This window comes from Macaca nemestrina, chromosome 5 (genome assembly GCF_043159975.1).
Source record: "Macaca nemestrina isolate mMacNem1 chromosome 5, mMacNem.hap1, whole genome shotgun sequence".
Classification (NCBI taxonomy): domain Eukaryota; kingdom Metazoa; phylum Chordata; class Mammalia; order Primates; family Cercopithecidae; genus Macaca; species Macaca nemestrina.
Genome location: NC_092129.1, coordinates 18,408,055 through 18,425,455, shown reverse-complemented (window position 1 = coordinate 18,425,455; position 17,401 = coordinate 18,408,055). Strand labels below are relative to the sequence as shown.

The window sequence follows — 17,401 nt, the reverse complement described above, 5'->3', positions numbered from 1 at the left end:
CTGTGAAATGAAAGCTTGCACCAGCTAATCACTAAAGGTCCTCTTCTTACTTTATGATTCTATAAAAGCAATTATCTTTGCAATGTTCTTTTAAAATAAGATATAGGGGAAACTTGGGATCTTTTAGTATAAGAACTGAAGAAAATAGGGAGCAGAAAGTTATAATTGAATGTTAACCAAAGACACACATTCTTATAAAAATTCTCATACAGAACTAGGTAAAATGAGAGTCCCACCAACAGTATCCGCATGCACTGAATTTTTTTTTCATTTTAATATGTTTTGATACACTGTTGTGCCAGCGCTAACAAAATGAGTTTTCAAGCAATAGTGTTTTCCCAAAGGAAAGATTGTCGGATTTTGTCCGTGTGGGAAGTGTGTGGGCAGGACTCTCAACTTTCAGGAAAACTTCTGTCTTTTTAGAAAGAGATTTTCCAGATACTTTTTGAATTACTTCTCTGAAAATAATGAGAAGTCTATGAAAACAGAATTGCCAGAATGACTTGCTTGTTGGTGGGGGTGACCTGTGGCTGCTCCCAGCTCTCTAGGTGTTGAGAGCAGAAACCAAGAGGAAGGAGGGAGAAGATGCCCACAGTGAAGCCAGGGAGCGGTGGGCCTACGGCTGCTTTGGTTCACGGTCTGATTAACCAGATCTCCACAAGAGATATAGATTGTGGATATATAATGTGTGTGTCCCACCAAATGTATATATTGAAGTTCTAATCCTCATCTTAATTTCTGCAATATGATAATTTTTATGTTGAAATACCATCTGTGCCAGTGTTAGAAGATAGGCCTTTGGGAAGTGATTAGTCATGAGGGGAGAGCACTGATGAATGAGGTTAGTGCCCCTATAAAAGAGGCCCAAGAGAGACCCTTGCCCCTTCTACCACGTGAGGACACAGAAAGAAGGCACCATCTACGAACCTGAAAGCGGGTCATTACCAGACACTCAATCTGCTAGTGCTTTGATCTTGGACTTCCTAGCCTCCAAAACTGTGAGAAATGAACTTCTCTTGTTTATAAGCCACCCGCTTTATGGTATTTTGTTATAGCAGCCTGAGTGAACTGACGCATATGTTATAGGTTAAACTGAGTCCTCTCAAAAATTCCTGACTCCTAGTACCTTAAAATGTGACTTTTTGGCTGGGCACAGTGGCTCACGCCTGTAATGCCAGCACTTTGGGAGGCCGAGGCAGGCAGATCACCTGAGGTCAAGAGTTTGAGACTAGCCTGACCAACATGGAGAAATCTCGTGTCTACTAAAAATACAAAATCAGCCGGGCTTTGTAGTGCATGCCTGTAATCCCAGTTAGTCAGGAGGCTGAGGCAGGAGAATCGCTTGAACCCCGGAGGTGGAGGTTGCGGTGAGCTGAGATCGCGCAATTGCACTCCAATCTGGGCAACAAGAGTGAAACTCCGTCTCAAAAAAAAAGGATGTGACTTTTTGTAGAGATAGGGTCTTTATAGAGGTAATCACCATAAAATGAGATCATTAGAGTGGACCCTAATCCAATATGACTGGTGTTCTTATAAATAGGGGTGAATTTGGGCACAGATGCAGGGGGAGAATGTCATGTGAACACAAAGGCAGTGATTTACAAGCCAAAGAGAAAGACCCTAGAATATATCCTTTCCTGGCAGCCCTCAGAAATAATCCTGCCAACACCTTGATTTTGAACTTCTAGTTTTCGGAACTGTGAGACAATAAGTTTCTGTTGCTTAAACCACTCAGTTATTACACTTTTTTACTACAGCCTTAGCAAACTAATACAACACTCAGTCTAAAAAAATTTAAGGATTAAGTAAGCAGTGAAAATCCTAATTGTATTTGAGCTATCTCACAGAGTTAAGTAACATTTTTGTTTCTTTGAAGTAAAATATTCTTGCCGTTTTATGGGTAATCAAAATAATTTTTAATTGAAAAATAATATATGTATGTGTGTGTATATATATATATTGTATAAAATGTTAGACTAACTGAGGCTGGGCGTGGTGGCTCTCTCCTATAATCCCAGCACTTTGGGAGGTTGAAGCAGACTGATGACTTGAGGACAGGAGTTTGAGACCAACCTGGGCAACATAGCAAGACCCCGTCTCTACAAAATATCAAAAAAGCTAGCCTGGTGGGATGACTAATGCCTATAATCCCAGCTACTTGGGAGGCTAAGGTGAGAGGATTGTTTGAACCCAGGAAGTTGAGGCTGCAGTGAGCTGTGATTGCACCACTATACTCCAGCCTGAGCAATAGAGCAAGACCCTGTCTGAAAAAAAGGAAAGTTAAATGATATGGAATATAAAATAAAAGTCATTCTTCATCTCCCTTTCCCCAGTTTTAATTACCTCCCTAGAAGTTAGCTGTTTGGAACCTAACATTATAGTTTTGCAGTGCTTGATTCTTAATTCTACACTGTACAGACTTGAATAAGATTCTAGCCTGATGTCGGAGTTTTGCTAAAACATCACATTTAGAGTTCCTGTTGTGGAACTATGCTGTAAGTAAGATCTTACACTTCTATTATCTCAGCACTATGGATAGGCTCCAAAATAGGCCTGTTATTTTAAAATTCCATCCTGCAATAGGCCACATGTTTAGAATTTAGTATATTACCAAGCAAGGGAGAATCTTAAAATATCAGTTATCCACTGTGTTATTCTCTGGCTTTGTTTTTTACTTATTATTATTATTATTTATTATTTTCGAGAAAGAGTTTCGCTCTTGTTGCCCAGGCTGGAGTACAATGGTGCGATCTCAGCTCACTGCAACCTCCACCTCCCGGGTTCAAGCAATTCTCAGGCCTCAGCCTTCCGAGTAGCTGGGATTACAGGTACCCGACCATGTCTGGCTAATTTTTTTGTCTTTTTAGTAGGGATGGGGTTTCACCATGTCGTCCGGGCTGGTCTCGAACTCCTGACCTTAGGGGATCCACCCACCTTGGCCTCTCAAAGTGCTGGGATTACAGGTGTGAGCCACCATACCTGGCCAATTTTTTTATCTTTTTTTGAGACAGAGTCTCGCTCTATCACCCAAGCTGGAGTGCAGCAGTGCAATCTTAGTTGACTGCAACCTCCGCCTCCTGAATTCAAGTGATTCTTTGGCCTCAGCCTCCTGAATAGCTGGGATTACAGGCACATGCCACCATGCCAGGCTACTTTTTGTATTTTTAGTAGAGATGGGGTTTCACCATGTTGGCCAGGCTGGTCTTGAACTCCTGTCCTCAAGTGATCAGTCTGCCTTGGCCTCCCAAAATGCTGGGATTATAGGCATGAGCCACCACACCTGGCCTATTGCTTAAAATATTTTTATAGTTAATAAAAGAACAATTTGATTGAGGGGAATGGGGAGATGTTGGTAGAAAGTATCAGTTAGAATGGATAAGTTCTGGAGGTTTATTGTAGAACATGGCGATTATAGTTCATAATAGTAATGTATACTTGAACATTGCTAAGAATTAGATCTTAAATGTTCCATCACACACACACGCACACACAAAGATAAAAGTAGGTGAGGTGATGGATATGGAAATCAGCTTGATATAATCATTTTAGAATGCATATATATATATATCTCTAAACATTATGTTGTACATTGTAAATATATATAATTTTTATTTGTCAATTGTATCCTAATAAAACAAGTGGGGGAAAAAGAGGAACACTGACTACCTTTTGTTCAAGCTGTTTTCTAGAAACCAGGAATAAATTACCTGCTTTCTATGAAGTTTGAGTCAGTGACACCATACTGATGCTCTTTTTACAGACAACTCAGTAAAACAGTAGCTCACCTACCTAAAATAATAAACTAGTACTTCAATTATAAAGATTCTGAACAGATTAAATTAATCTTACAAAAGCCACACAAGACAGGTCATTGAATGACAGACATGTTCCTTCAGTCCTTACTTGGTGTCTGTACACCATGATTCATATATCATTCTAACATTTTTTCCTGATGTTGTTATTGAGTCCAAAGTCCTCTTCATACAAAGGAGGAAACATTTTACTTCTAATATGCTTCCTGGTTAAGATTAAGAAGAAAAAATTAAACTCCTAGTCATTAGGAGAGAACCATAAACTATAAAATGCTACAATAGGTTGAAAACAGTTGTCTGGAGTCATTTTGTAAAAAGGAAAAACATCCCACTTGATTCTTTGTCTTGAAGTCATTCTTATATTAGAATTATTTTAGTTAGTCCGTTTTTGTTGTTTTTGAGAGAGAGTCTCCCTCTGTCACCCAGGCTGGAGTACAATGGTACAATCTCGGCTCACTGCAACCTCCACCTGTCAGGTTCAAGCGATTCTCCTGCCTCAGCTTCCTGAGTAGCTGGGATTACAGGTACATGCCGCCACGCCTGGCTAATTTTTGTATTTTTAGTAGAGATGGGGTTTCAACATGTTGGCCATGCTGGTCTCGAACTCCTGACCTAAAGCAATCCACCTACCTTGGCTTCCTAAAGTGCTGGTATTACAGGCATGAGCCACCGCGCCTGGCCTTATTTTAGAATTATTAATAACCGAAGCTCAAAAGTGGTCCTGAATCATTTTGAAGAAAAAGTGCTGTTATCAATATGCCCTCTTTAAGAAGGTAGAAAATTGTGTAATATATGTAAGAATGATTTCTGGCCAGGCGCGGTGGCTCACACCTGTAATCCCAGCACTTTGAGAGGCCAAGGAAGGTGGATCACCTGAGGTTAGAAGTTCAAGACCAGCCTGGCCAACATGGTGAAACCCTATCTCTACTAAAAATTACAAAAATTAGCCGGGCGTGGTGGCGGGAGCATGTAGTCCCAGCTACTCAGGAGGCTGAGGCAGAGAGAATTGCTTGAACCCGGGTGTCGGAAGTTGCAGTGAGCTGAGATCGTGCCACTGCACTCCAGCCTGGGTGACTCTGTCTCAGAAATAAATAAATAAACAAATAAATAATAAATCAAGTATTTCATTTATTAAAATACCTGCATTTATGATCGTACCTTAGTCTATTGGACTTTAGTGAGATAGAGATTTAGTCCATTGGTTGACAGTAAATTATATATATAAAATATTATATATAATTTATATATTATATATTATATATATAAACTTAAATATGTGTGGTACTGTTATTTTATTAGGCAAGATGATAGCTATATTGTGTCAAAATAAGGTGCACCCCACAGCATTAGTATACAGAATAGGGTCACTAAGATGAATGGACTTCAAATAAAGGGGCAAATAAAATGTATGCCTTTCACTTATTTATAAAAAACCTACAATAAAGGAGAATCAAGAGACCATAAAAAGATGATGTACCATTGGCAATTTTACAGGTATCTTCTTTTCCTTAGCATCATATCAAATGGTCCATTGTTATTCAAATCATATTCAAATAGTCCAAAAATGTTTAGGATTGGAAACAATTAAAGGCTGGGTACATATCAGATGAAGTTTTCAGCATTATAATTAAATGAAGGCAATATTTGTCATATGGAACAAAGGAACTGTCTAGTAATAAAATTTACACCAACTTCTAAACAATGAACTTACGCGTGCATGCTATTTGGTGATTCCTTGATAACATATCTAAGTATGAAGTTAGGTGCATTAAGCCAGCAAAGGAAAAAAGTTTATTTATAACAGCACTGTAGGCAGAGGTCTTTCAAAGTGCAAAGATACCATCTTCCCTTCCCAGGGAGCAATTGCTTTGCACAGATGCTCTACAAATATCAAGCACAAGGAACCTGGGTTTTAATTACAAAGTAAAATATCATTTCAAAATTGCATAATTGGTGGTTGCCTTTTGCAATGCAATGAACATAAGGGAACCTGACATTAAATGTTTGATGTGTTGCCATGACATTTTCTTAAATTTTATTTTATGCTGCTTTTAAGCTGCAAACTATGTTAAATTTGAATTCTTTAAAGGGTGGGTTAACAGAATTATACAGTTAAAAAACCTAGCTCTGATGTTGGAATGCCTATGTTCACAAATTGTACAGTTCAGATTTTAGAAAAAAAGTAAATATAGAAGTAAAGACATAATGGGGTCTTTGTGTTCTCCTTACAGTAGTGACATGTTTTCCTGGAGATAGAGGCCATTTAGTCAGGGAGGGATGTCTCTAGCTTTCCCTTTGAGAAAAGGGAAAAATAATAGAATGAGGAAAATACAGTGGCAGTCAGTGCCCACCACATTTGAATGTTCAGGCCATTGAAATTGAGAGAAAAATGTCACAGACACTGTGTGGTTACAGAGATGCTGGAAGGAACAGTGGTGGGACTGGTATTGCTCTAGTTTTCTCTATTCCAGAAAATGTCTTCAGCCATTATATATATACTGTTTGCCCGCTATGCACTAGAGTATATACTATTTGCTCAGCAGGGTTTGACTTCAAGAAGTCATCAATTCTATCTGTAAGAGCAAAGGACAATTAGATGTGGAATATTTTTCGTCATAGTAATGTAGTGAAACAATATAAATAAATATATGTATTTATTTTAATTGAATTTAATTTTATTTAGAGACAAGGTCTTGCTCTGTCACCCAGGTTGGAGTGCGGTGGCACAATCGTGTCTCACTGTAGCCTCAACCTCCAGCGCCCGATTGATTCTCCCACCTCAGCCTCCTGAGTAGTGAGATACAGGCACCTGCCACCATGCGTGGCTGATTTTTGTACTATTTTTGTAGAGACAGTGTCTTACTATGTTGTCTGGCTGGTCTCAAACTCCTGGACTCAAGCAATCTGCCTGCCTTTGTCTCCCAAAGTGCTGAGATTACAGGCATGAACCAACATGTCCGGCCCTATATATATATAAATATATATATCTTTAATATTTATATATTATATATAATATATATCTTTAATATTTATATATTATATATAATATATCTCTAATATTTATATATTATATATAATATATCTTTAATATTTATATATTATATATATTTAATATTTATATATTATATATAATATATATAAATAAATTAGAGATGAGGTCTCACTATGTTTCTCAGACTGATCCTGAACTTCTGGGCTTCAGTGATCATTTAGCCTGGGCCCTCCAGGGTGCTGGGATTACTGGCATGAGCCACCATGCTTGGTTGAAAATAAATGATGAATGAGGAAAATAGAAAGCCTTGGGTTGCTAAACCATTTATTCTCTTTTAAGACACCTACTAACTCATACAGGAAGATGCCTTCTTGGGTGGATACCACATATTTTGAATGCTTCCCCACTTTTGACTGCTTAATGTTCATATTGAAATAAGCATTGTCAGGAAGGCTGAGAATGAAATTGAGCCCAAGGAAGTGGTTCACAGCCCTGCACAGGTAGCATCCCCGTATTTTACTAAACATTAGCATATCTTACTCAGTTACATTTTGGGGTCAGTTCCTCTGCCCCAAATGGACATTTTTTGTTTGTTTCAATGTCATTATTGAAATGTCATTATTGTCAAATAACAGAAGTAGGACCACCTATATATATACACAAACAACCTGTATTTCTGGTATTTTCCTTCATTTTAGAAATATGCATAAAAATCATTGTAAGCAGAGAAAGACCAAGACTCACTAGACTAATGACAGAAGCTCAAGGCCGACACTCAAATTTTCCCTTCTTTCCTTTAAAATGATGATTTCATTACAAATTTAAAATATCAAATTATTTCTGTTAACATTACTGATAATACTACTTGCCTTTATGAAGCAATACATACGCAAGATATTGATGAAGAAGCACTTCTGTTAACTGTTCTATAGGAAGTTGAAAGACTTTCTCCCACAGTTGTTCAGCTCGAGGGCTAGAACTCCAGAACTACCTTCTATTTCAGGGTTCTTTTTGCCTGTTGCCATGAAAAAATTTAGCCTGTCTCCATACAAACATTCCCATTTTATATGCCCTTTTTAAATATGATGCTTTAGATACGAAAGTGCACCCAAATCAGGCCCATTATGACATGCATAGAGGCTGGATTAGTATGGAGGCTTCTAATTCAGCCAAACGATTCTTCTTTTTAAAATTATGGCGCTGTTTTTATTAGGTTGATCACCAGAATAATTGATTTGATTTTGTGTATAAGCTGCTTGAAGGAATGCTGCAGATGGACAATTTTAAATACTATAGGCTGGGCGCAGCATCTCATGCCTGCAATCCCAGTATTTGAGAGGCGGAGGCCAGAGGATCACTTGAGGCCTGGAGTTTGAGACCAGATTGGGCAACAGAGCAAGACCTCATCTCTACAAAAAATTTTAAAAAATATATGTGTGTGTATATATATATATATATATATATATATATATATATATATATAGCTGGGTATGGTGGCATACGCCTGTAGTCCCAGCTACTTGGGATGCTGAGGTGAAAGGATTACTTGAGCCAGGGAGGTTGAGGCTGCAGTGAGCCACGATTGTACCACTGCAGTCTGACCTGGGTGACAGAGCAAGATCCTGCCTCAAGTGGTCTACATCTATTTTCCAAGAGTGATTGCTGATTCAGTGAAAAATCTATGCTTTAAAAGATGTATCAAAGACTATACTTCCCAGCATCATTCCTATGGTTCATTACTAGAAAAGCTTCTCCAACAGTGTAGAGCACTAGAAGCCAGAAGGAGGAGGTGCAGAGTTCTCTCTTTAGTGTGAAGCCAGCTTTGCTCTTTGGAAAGGAATGCAGTCTGAGTGATTCCATTTTTAATTTAAGAATTTTTTTCTTAAAAAAATACAACAAAGAGAATCAAAACACCAGGTTAATAAGGTGGTGAAGATTCTGAGAGTTGTAGGAGATGTTGTAATAATCCTAGTTATATTTCTTTCTCATATAAAAATGAAGAAACAGGATTTGTTTTATCAACTCTATAGAAGATTTGTTTAATCTCTTATAGAGAGTAGATATATATTTTTACAATCGGGATTAAAATATTATTTTCAATAATTGGCAGGCTTAATTTGTACTAGAAAGCTAAATTTAGGCCTTAGATAAATGTAGTAAGTATATTTTGCTTAATGTATATTTATGCAGATTTTTCAAAAGTGGTAAGTTGTAGTGCCTTGGTTCAAGGCACTGAAACATGTAAGCAGAAAATCTCATTTTCAGAAATTAAAAAGAAAACTAAGGAGAAAAATCAGTTTATAAAAAGACCACATCAGTTCAAAATGAAGTGAAAATAACAGATATAATAGACTTTGATGTTCACAGAATATACTTACGGGAATTATGAACCAATTTTATTTCCTGTTCTTTATAATAGATTAACAATATATATAGACTTTTACTTTTAATTCCTTATTCATGGTTCTTGGCACATAGTTTAAAAATATTTGCTGTTTTTTAAGTAAAAGAATGAATGACACTATCTTGGAGAATAATTCAGTCTAGTTTTATTGGTATGATTTAGGCTCACATCTGATTTGCTCTATAGCAGTCTTATTATATAATTTATCAGCAATAAATGATCATGATTATATATGGGTTCACATTCATAAAACACACATAATATAAAAACCCAGATTGTTTCACTTGAAATGGTTTTCAAAGGTTCAGTACAGAACAAATGCCTTTCACCTCTAAAACATCCAACACAGGTGAAAATAATACATTGAAGTTAGTGAGTGAATAGTAGTTATTTCGTAGATGATCACGAGTGGGGTTGATACAGAGATTTTAAAAATCTATTGTCTTGTTTTTAAGTTTCACACCAGTAACCCATGTATGCACTTTAACTCCAACAGCTAAATGTTTGGGAATGAGTCCTTATTTATTTCCTTCAGTTCTGCCTAGAATGTTCTTTCCTTCCCTTCTGCCTATCCAAACCCTCAGAACCAATCTAAAATATCACCATCTACAGCCCTGTTTCCATGAGACCTTTAAAATTCTAACCCCAGCACAGTGTTACAACCTTCACTGAGCCCCAGTGTTATTATTATACCTTCTTATATCACTTTGTATATTCTGCCTTTTTACCTGTGTCATTCACCAAACGCTAGTATAAGCTGCTTATAACTATTAGCTTTGAGTGATATTCTTACATTCGACTATTTTTAGCAATGTTTTGCATATAACAAAACTTAATAAATATTTGCTGACCTGGGTCAACAGCTGCCTTCCTGCCAATCACAAGATACCATTCAGAATTTTCTTACTGTTGGGAGCTAGTCATCTGTTTGTTGACCTCTTCCTGCTCCACAATAATAAAAATACAGTCTAATAAAGATATTGAGCTCACCTCAGAGCTTTGCTAAGAACTTCAAAAAATTATACGCAATAGCTAACATTTATTCATATTTTACTATGTGTCAGACATATCAAGGTCACTGTGCTAAGGCTTTTGTACTAAGACTTGTATAATCATGATCTCATTTATGTCTCAGAATAATAATTTTGTGTAATAATAGTTTTACCCCTATTGAGATCTTAGAATTATTAAATAACCTGCTTAATGCTACTGAACTCGCTAATGGCAAAGCAAAGACTTAAACCCATGCACATAACTACTAATTCTATTGTGTCTCTTCAAGTGCCCAAAACCAGTCAAGAAGCAGGAAGAACTGAGTTCTAGAGTTCTTAGTGCATGGTTGAGCAAGTGGTTCATATTGGCCCCTTGATGCTTATTAATTCAATTTATTTATTTCAGACAGAAGTCTTACTATCTTGCCTAGCTGATCTTGAACTCTTGGGCTCAAGTGATCCTTCCAACCCAGCCTTCCAAGTAGCTGGGACTGACTACAGGCTTGCACCACTGCATCGTGTGATGCTTTTTTTTTCTAACTGAATATTGTAAATCCAGTAATATATCTGAAATATTAGGTACATAGAATATTTGCGGAAGTATTAAGTCAGCCATCTAAACAGGGTATTTATCAAAACATAATACCTTAAGTTGAATTTTAGTTTAAGAATTTGTTTCCTTCCATCCTGGTTAACACGGTGAAAACCCATCTCTACCAAAAATACGAAAAAATTAGCCGGGCATGGCGGCGGGCGCCTGTAGTCCCAGCTACTCTGGAGGCTGAGGCAGGAGAATGGCATGAACCTGGGAGGCGGAGCTTGCAGTGAGCCGAGATCGCACCACTGCACTCCGTCTGGGCGAGGAGGGAGATTCCGTCTCAAACAAACAAACAAACAAACAAAAAAAAAGAATTTGTTTCCTTTATATCAAGTGCTATAAATTACAAAGCATTTTCATATATATTATATCTCATTATATTCTTACAACCATTAGGTCACTGGCTATATATTATCTGGCTTTACTGCACAGGTAGGTAACTTTTATCAAATCACACAGTAAGTAAATGTCTAAGAATTAGCTTTTTTATTACACTTTTCTGACTCCAGGACATGGTAGCACGTATTAATAGCTCAACATGTAATGTACATTTATAAGCAAGATTCCACAAAATTTAGACATACACATTTACTATTTATGTATTTATCTACATATTTTTGAGACAGAGCTTCACTCTTGTTGCCCAGGCTGGAGTGCCAATAGCATGATCTCGGCTCACTGCAACCTCCATCTGCCTCCTGGGTTCAAGTGATTCTCCTGCCTCAGCCTCCCGAGTAGCTGGGATTACAGGCACCCTCCACAATGCCCACAATGCCCAGCTAACTGTTGTATTTTTAGTAGTGACAGGGTTTGGCCGTGTTGGTCAGGCTGGTCTCAAACTCCTGACCTCAGGTAATCCACCCGCCTCAGCCTCCTAAAGTGCTGGGATTACAGATGTGAGCTACTGCGCCTGGCCCTATAATTTATTATCAATCATCCAAATCAGGACCCCTTGAGAATGGCAATACCAAACTAACTGAGAAGCTGGAAAACAAGCATAAATTGGGATGAGCTTAGACAAACTGGAATATGTGATTCTGTAATTTTAATGGCACCTATCATGTGCGAGGTCTTACTCTAAGAACTTTACATGAATTAACTCAATGAATTTTTTTTTAGATGGAGCCTTGCTCTGTCGCCCAGGCTGGAGTACAGTGGCATGATCTTGGCTCACTGCAATCTCTGCCTCCTGGGTTCAAGCAATTCTCCTGCCTCAGCCTCCTGAGTAGCTGAGATTACAGATACCCACTGCCACAACTAGCTAATTTTTGTGTTTTTAGTAGAGACGGGGTTTCACCATGTTGGCCAAGCTAGTTTTGAACTGCTGACCTCAGGTGATCCACTCACTTCAGCCTCCCAAAGTACTGGGATTACAGGCATGAAGCCACTACACCTGGCCTCAATTAATGCTTTTGAAGTAGGAATTACGCTCATTTTTCAGATGAGCTTTTTTGTGAGATGTCCCAGACCACACGGCATTTGTGGATTCTTTCCAATGTACTTTGCTGTCTTCAATCTCTTTGCTTGACTAATACAGGGAAAGGGAGAGCAAAGGCCAAGAAGATAAGGATTTGGATAATGGCAGGCAATGATTATCAGAATTTAGTGAATGAAAAAGTTATCTAGCTGTTTTCCAATGCCAGTATCAGCATAGAAGTTCGTGGGAAGCCATCGCAATTTTATACCGAGGAAGTATAAATAACATATCTAACAATCTTACTGATTACCCTTTTTCTATTGCATGCTTACACACTTTAGATTTTGATGTACTTGGTGCTCTTGGAAAACTATTTGAAGATCTGTGAACAATTACCTAGGTAGAGCCATTAGCAGATAACTTACGGATGTTTCTAGGTGAATTGAAGCAACCGATCAGGATTAATATACTAGGTTTCAACCTGAGATCGATCCCAATTTCACTGCAGAAAGATCGCAGGCTGGCCCTGACTCTGCTAAGGCTAAAGTTTGTTTGTGTTTTCTAAGTGGGTGTCATCTGTGTGAGTCCTGAACCATGTCTTTAAGTACATTCTTTTCTTCTCTGCTCTATCCTCTGAGTTTGTTGATAGAAGATTGTTGGCATTCCACTTCACTTGTCAAGCTGCATAGGAAAGACTGGAGATCTACAAGTGAAAGGAAATATTTCAACAAACAATGCCTGGTGCTTACAATCTGATCACTTTACAAACAAATGGATGCTTTCTCTATTGTGCAAATGACCTCATCATGGAAAGTAGATTAAGCTCAGCATCACTCTACTCAGAGCTATCTTCCAACACTTCTCGTAATCCTCTGCCTATTCTTCTACTCCATTGTTTCCTAAAACAACACAGAAAACTCCGAACAGCAATGTTCATTTGAGTATTTTAAAGAATGGGTAAATATTTATACCTTCAAATAGTTAAATGTAAATAATGTTTTTGTTAAGTGTGGTAAGTTACATTCACAACTACCTTATAAAACAACCTCTATTTTGGGCAGGCATTATTCTTGGACCTCTTTCATGACTTATTTTATTCTCACAATATTCTGGGCAGCACTACTTTTTCTATTCTATACATAACAAAATCAAGGGTAAAAGAGATTACATAACTCACTCAAGGTCAACAGTAAATTCTTCAAGAAATAAATATATTGCCTTGGTTGCTACCAATTTTTTTTAAAATTGTCAAAAAAGGTACAAGAATATTTGCAATGCTCTTTATTATTTTTGTGCACTTAATATGCCAATCATTATGCTAAATTATTTTAATACATGTTTGTATTTTAGTTTTACCATAACTTTAGGAAAAATTCACTATTATCTTCATTTTGCAGATGAGAAAAAGATGGTTACATAATTTATCCAGAGTGATCAAGAAATAGTAGAACTGGAATTCAAACCTAAGTCTGTCTGACAGCAAAGAGATCTTCATTATACTAAATTATTATTATTATTATTATTATTATTATTATTATTTGAGACAGAGTCTCGCTCTGTTGCCCAGGCTGGAGTGCAATGGCACGATCACAGCTCACTGCAACCTCCACCTCCCAGGTTCAAGCGATTCTTCTGCCCCAGCTTCCCGAGTAGCTGGGATTACAGATGTGTGCCACCATGCCTGGCTAATTTTGGTATTTCTTGTAGAGACAGGGTTTCACCACGTTGACCAGATCGGTTTGAACTCCTGACTTCAAGTGATCTGCCCGCCTCGGCCTCCCAAAGTGCTGGAATTACAGGCTTGAGCCACCACGCTGGCTCTAAATTTTTAATAGTGCAACTGATGTCCTTTAGTAAAGCATTCTGTCCATCATTGATAAACTTTTGCAACTTTAAGTTATTTTTTGACTTTTTTCTTTCCCCACAAATTTATATCCAGATTGATGAACTAAATATTTCTATTTGGAATTCTTAAGTTAAATTCTTCTACCATATGATGACCTTTTATTTATTTAGACAAAAGAAAAAAACTTAGGCGTTTAAGTAAGTGATTCTGCAAATTAACTAATTACATTGGATTAAGAAAATGACACACAGGGCTGGGCACGGTGACTCACGCTTGTAATCCCAGCACTTTGGGAGGCCGAGGTGGGCAGGTCACCTGAGGTCAGGAGCTCGAGGCCAGCCTGGCCAACATGTTGAAACCCCGACTCCACTAAAAATACAAAAAATTATTCAGACTTGGTGGTGGGTCCCTGTAATCCCAGCTAATCCAGAGACTGAGACAGGAGAATAACTTGAACCTGGGAGATGGAGGTTGCAGTGAGTGGGGATCGCACCACTGCACTCCAGTCTGGGTGACAGAGCAAGACTGTCTCAAAAAAAAAAAAAAAAGAGAGGCACACAGGGCCAGGCACCACAGCTCATGGCCGTAGTACCAGCTACTCAGGAGGCTTGAAGCTTAAGGCTGGGGCCAGGAATTCAAGGCTGCAGTGAGCTATGATGGAGTGTACCCACCACACTCCAGCCTGGGTGATAGATACCTCATCCTAAAAAATAAAAATGAAGGAAATGACATGCAGAAAGGTGAGGTTTGCTATCATCACATGAGTTCAAGACAAAATATCTCCTGACTTTACAGACAGTGCTCATTCTATCACACCTAAGCTACAAACAGTTACTGCAGTTATTTGTTTTGTGGATCAGGACATAATAATAACTAATTACAATTATTATTATTATAACCATGAGCACTTATGAAGAGTTTATGATGTGTCATACAGTTCATCACATGTTGTTCATATGTATTATCCCATTTAAGGCTCACAACATTGTGAAGTTAGTACTAATATTATTCACATTTTGTCGGAAAGGAATTAAACTCAGAGAGGTTAACAATGTTCAAGGACATGCTGTAAGTAAACTGAGATCAGTCTAGGTCAGAGCCAAGGCTCACAACTATGCTCAGCTCTCAGTCTTGCTGGGTCTTTCCTCTCCACAGCAAGAGGCCCTTGACTTCTACCAGCATGCTGGGTCCTAGCTCAGCCACTGGAACCAATTCTGATTTGTAAATGGAAAGATTTGAAGTCATCTCTGCTGCTAGAATGGCTTTTATGTTTTCTGCTTGTTTTTGAGACCTGTCTCCTCCATCTTCACCTCTTGCCAGTTCCTGTTACTTTAGATCTCCTCTCCTGGCAGCTGTTGGTACCTCCTCTTGTGATGCAAGCGTCTACGGATGGATTGTAAGCTCCTGCCTACTTCCTTGTAGAATGTGAGCACAGACTGGTTAACTTCTATTACAGCCAGTTTCACCATTCACTGCTGGGTGAAGATCCTATTATACAAGCACACACATATGCACACACACACCATATATATATATATATATACATACAGTTTATCACTGGATATTAGCCAGGAATGACTGACTGTAAATGAAGTGTTGCTTTTGGACTAAATTTATATATGTGTAGTATATATTTGATATATTTTCAATACATAAGTAGAAATTATTTTGATTTAATTGCCTTTGGGGGAATTGATCTCTTAAATTGAGTGAGTCAGAATGTGTCATAGGATGTTACCAAATTAGCAAATAATTTCTTTTTCTCAGAAACATCTTTCGTAGATACATATCTTCTTGAGAATCAATCTTCTGTTAATCAGACATCATTAACCACTACTGTCAAACCTGATAAATGAGGACTTGTTAGTGAAGAATCTTAGCCTTAAATGTATTTGTGATTTAAAAAAACTGGCAAGGATGAGTATATTTCTAAAATTATGTTTTTAAGTGAAAACATACTATTTGTGGAAGTCCATTAAAAAAAAAAAAAAAAGGAGATTCAGATATCTCAGGAAATCCAAACCAAGTTTATCTATTAAAAAGCATTTTTCTTTTTTGTTTGGTTTGGTTTTTGAGACGGAGTCTTGCTCTGTCACCTAGGTTGGAATGCAACAGGATGATCTTGGCTCACTATAACCTCCACCTCCCAGGTTCAAGCTACTCACCTGCCTCAGCCTCTGAGCAGCTGGGATTACAGGGGCCTGACACCATTCCTGGCTAATTTTTTTGGTATTTTTAGTAGAGACAGGGTTTTACCATGTTTTCCAGGTTGGTCTCAAACTCCTGAACTCAAGTGATCTGCCTGCCTCAGCCTCCCAAAGTTCTGGGATTACAGGAGTGAGTCACCACATCCAGTCTAAAAAGCATTTTTGAAGTAACCACCATTTTATAGTTGCAAGTTTAATTAAAAAAATTATTTGTCATTTCTAAATTTTTCAAAATATTAAATGGAAAATAATTGACAACTCTCACCACTGCAAATTTTGTTCTGATAATTGAGTATTCTAGATTTAAAAATTCAAAATGATCTCCAGCTGCTTGAGGCAAAGGTGAAAAAGAGAAGAGATGGGTAATAAATTCTGACATACAGTTTCTGCCTCACTTTTGTTCAACAAATCTCAACCCTTAAATCTTAGTCCTGACCTAGAAGAAACACCCAGTGAAGCATGCCAGTGTTGTGTATTGTTGAAAAGTGTCTCAGGTCACACATAGTTCAGAAGGAAATTGGTGGAAAACCACGAGGTTCACATTTGTGAGGATCTCATAGACATCTAGTTAAAATGAATTCTGTTCTATCTGGTCAACACTGATAAATCATGAAAAGGAAAAGCCATCCATCCTGCTATTATTAAAAGTTGAGAATCTGGAAAGAACACATACAGATGAGGGCGCAGATGTTTGTTTTGGGCGTAATGCCATTATGCTTGTCTGTAGAATTACACATAAAATGACATTTTTAGTTGAGTATTGTATGTTGTCAGTGTACTTAAGCACAGAGAGTTGCAGTAACATAGTCCTCAAATGTGGGAGATAGGTCAAGAGGAGTTCACACTCTCCATGGTTGAATATAGTAAAAAAAAAAGTCAACACAGAATAGATGAGAATGTTCATGTGAAGAGAAACCCACCTTCCTGATAAACATAGGGTGTTTCCCAAGTTTTTTTTTTTTTTTTTTTTGAGACGGAGTCTCGCTCTGTCGCCCAGGCTGGAGTGCAGTGGCCGGATCTCAGCTCACTGCAAGCTCCGCCTCCCGGGTTCACGCCATTCTCCGGCCTCAGCCTCCGGAGTAGCTGGGACTACAGGCGCCCGCCACCTCGCCCGGCTAGTTTTTTTGTATTTC

General features: G+C 38.0%; 1 pseudogene; it reads left to right on the top strand.

Annotated features, from left to right (window-relative positions):
* Nucleotides 1–8,505: 8,505 nt before the first annotated feature.
* On the top strand, nucleotides 8,506–8,659 carry LOC112423307 (small nucleolar RNA U3; annotated as a pseudogene).
* The last annotated feature ends 8,742 nt before the right edge of the window (nucleotides 8,660–17,401 follow it).